Source organism: Phaenicophaeus curvirostris, chromosome 3 (assembly GCF_032191515.1).
Source record: "Phaenicophaeus curvirostris isolate KB17595 chromosome 3, BPBGC_Pcur_1.0, whole genome shotgun sequence".
Classification (NCBI taxonomy): domain Eukaryota; kingdom Metazoa; phylum Chordata; class Aves; order Cuculiformes; family Cuculidae; genus Phaenicophaeus; species Phaenicophaeus curvirostris.
Window position 1 is genome coordinate 31,843,932 of NC_091394.1, and position 3,810 is coordinate 31,847,741.

Genomic DNA, 3,810 nt, shown 5'->3' on the forward strand with positions numbered 1-3,810 from the left:
TGGATTTCTGCTCTTTGATACAGCAGCCACCATTTTAGTAGAATCAAAATGGAACCAGAATCATAGCAAGCACTAAGTTATTTGTCATCTATAAACCTACTTAGCACAAGGCAGTAGTGGAAATAGCCCCCAAAATGGAGAGCTTAGCAGAAATCAATACAAAAAGTGTCATCCACCTAGGTCTTAATAAATATGTTTATTGTCAATGTATGCTAAAACCCATACTTTCCTTTCCACTGAGGCTTGTTTGGGGTGTATCAACATATACCACAATACTACTTATATTTTGAATTCCTCAGAATTTATTGCATTTCCTTACTGTTTTGACTTAGCAACATGATAATTTTTCTATAAACTCATGAGCACAATAGACAGATAAGAGATATCATTCTCTGGTATAATGAGCATACACTTTCCAGAAATAATAATTTACTCTTCTTGAAGCAATTCCAGAAATACATGGGGCCGGGGAAGTCATCTGCTGTGTCAGGCCGCAGAGAGTTACAACTGCCAGCTGCTACGTTACTTCATGAAACACATTCCTGAACAGATCTATAAGGTCCCTTTATGTTCCAGTAAGTTCTGCTCCAAGGTGTTGCTACATCTGATTCCCTACCCTCCATTACTTTTTAGGTCTCAGATACCTATAGTCTTTACACAACATGCTGGTTTTCCCTCATAAGATCCTTGTCTTATTTGGTACACAAAATGAATCATGGTCATTTAACAGGCATATGCTAAATGCTTCATTTTCCATTTATTAAAGAAAGCATCCTGGACCTTATATTCTGAAACAACAAAAATGATGATCATAGAATCATAAAATAACCAGGTTGGAAGAGACCCACTGGATCATCGAGTCCAACCATAATGATGAAGCATTTCAGAACAAAACTTCATCATACAACTGTTCTAGACCTTTAAGGTGGGATGAGGGAGATGAAGGTCATTTTAGCTTTAATGCTGTCCAGTCCAATTCTAGACTAGTGCTTATAGTTCAGGTGACATTGTGGATAACATAGAAAACTACAAACCTGGAAGCTAGACACAAGCCCTTTCAGTACAGAGCTTACAGAACTCAGTTACAGAGGAGAAGATTCAGCTTCCTGGACAAAAAATATAAAGTACTAAAACCTCCTTAGGATATTGTGGAAAACCATATAATAGGACCCAATGTCTGGAAGCTGCAGCCAGATTTGCCAAAATTAGAATACATATTTAATAATAAGCATGATTAACTACTGGAATAAACTCCCTAGGGAGTCTGTGAATCCTCTTGATATCTTTTAATTAAGATTGGTCTTGTTTCTTAAGGTGGATACGGCAAAGAACAAAGCTACAGGTCTCAATACAATGTTAACTATGTGATACATAAAATACAGTGGTGTACAAGAGGTCCAAAGAAGAGAGACAAGTGCTTTCCCCTGGCCCAAAAATTTACAGAAATGTTAAGTATGCAGAGAGAGATCAGCTAATATTAACTTACTGCATCACTCGTTTCATCTACAACCGCCACCCCAAACAAAATAAATAAAATTGAAAAAAATAATCAAGGAGTTGATTTTTGAAAAGCAACTTGTCATGACGTATCAAAAATGCAGGAATATAATGTGGGCAAGGAAGAGAATATTATGGTGCACGTAAGATTCTATGCTTTATTTTGCCACGAAGGGTAAGGACAGAACAGTAATTTCACATCAAACTGGCAAGTTATCAGCCTCAAGGACAGAGGTGGCAGTAATGCAGCAGCCTTGCAGAGAGTTTTCGTAAGATGGGTGAAGTGCAAGTCAGGGAGAAATAGGCTGTGGGTTGCAGCAGCAGACCTCCTTCAATGGTATCTCCTTGAAGAGCTTATACAGCAGATGAACTCGTCTACTTATGCACAAGGACACTATGTTTTCCAGTTTTAAGGTAGTAAAAGCTTTACGACTTTGGATCAGAGTTTTATTGCTAGCTGTGTTCGGCTCACAGGAAGCACTAGTTCCCTACCTAGAATTATTGTGTTACTTGGAATCAAGTGCATTTGTTTTCTCCTTTATTCTAGACAGCAAGTCTTGGAAGTTTTTCTGCAGAAGCAAGGCTAGAACACTGCTTAACAGCAAAAGAACAAATACAATTCAAGTACAGCCTCCACCTCATAGCTACAGTCACCATTACTCAGTAGCCAATTTGTGCTGAAATTCTTAAACACCGAGACGGTTAGACTCCATATAATTCAGAGAAATCTATTTGGTTAATTTTCTGCTGTGTCTTCATTAAAAGCGTTTAAGACCATAGAATTTGAGGGAATTTTCACTGCTTCCAAAGTAATTGCTAAATTATACCAATTATTAATACTGAATGGAAAACTCTGAGAGGAATCTGGTACAAGTATTTGGGATGTGAACTTTGAACTGAGGTGGCAACATACAGCTTCTTTTCCTCAGAGGCCAGTTTCCAAGGAGAGGCAATACTCAAAAATTTGGCCTCCAACTGATGAAGATCCAAATAAAACGATGTCACTTTTCCCTGATAGATTTTTTGATCATTGTACTACAACAAATTAAAACTTTCTTTCAGCCTTGGAGAGACATGGAAAATAAAGTAAGAATCTCCGAGTCTTCAAAACGTGCCCAGTCCTGTACACTGTAAGAAGGACCTACAGGGAAACAAAGTAGGAAGGATCATCCCATAAAAAACAGGGCCACATTGGAGCCAACTAGCACTTGTGAGGGCTATCTTCCTTGGATCCTAGTGCTTTCAAAGGATTTTTTTCCAGCTCTTCCTCATGCCAGCCTCTACAGACTACATAAAGTGCTCCTTGCAACCTGACAGGTTTCTCCCCCAGCATACCAATGAGCATCAGGAGTCGGCTAACTGATGCCTATTTGTTCCTCACCACAAAAGAGCAGCTGGGGAAAGCACAGCTCTCACTCTATACAGCCCCTGGGGAGAATGGAAGGGGGAAGTTAGGATCGTAACAGGGTCTAGGGTGCAGAGTCTAGAACTCGTCTTTGTGCTGGAGGAAGTATTGCCTATGAGTGAAACAAAGGAGACCAGACTACTGACTTATGCTGGATTTCCCTCTCCTCTCTACCCCTCTGCGATTCTAAGTAGGTCACTTCCTTTCTCTTTAGCACAGTTTCCTTATCTCTTTGGTACACACATTAACTTCTGCCAGAGCTAAGATGTGATCAGATAATAAGCATTAAAGCTTATTGAGCTCAAAGAAACACTCGATGAGAGCTGTTTGAGACAAAAATCCACACTAATCATCTTAACAATCCAGTAATACTGGTGGGATTTTGAATGGTGGGTTGCAATTCCTGTGTGCCACACACATCTCAAGTCGAAAAAGCACTGGAAGGGATGTCTAGGTCTCCGAGCTCACTAAAACAGATTCATACAACCCCTTCCGTAAACATATAAAGGACAGTCTTCTGAATGTTACTCTTGGCCTCTCCAAGGGAAAAGCTGTTTCTGCTTTTACACCAGAGCATTTGGAGTCATTGCAGGTCTCTGCATCTGCAATGCCCTGAATTTGAACAAAAGTTATACCAAGACTCTGCTTAGATTTATGGGATGAAAAGCATATTCAACTTTGAAATCATGAGACTGCCTTACATTGACATGGCTGCACTTGGGCACTTCGGGTTTATAATGCAGTTATTCCTGAACAGGGGAAAGGCATGCAGACACTGCTTAAGCTGAAGGACAAACATCTTTTGCTAACATAATAAAAATACCGGCAAACATAAAAAACCTCACCAGTTCTTAAATGCATGTCTGCATCTTAGTTTCTTCATCGGTCTGAAACGTTCTTTGAGGAAA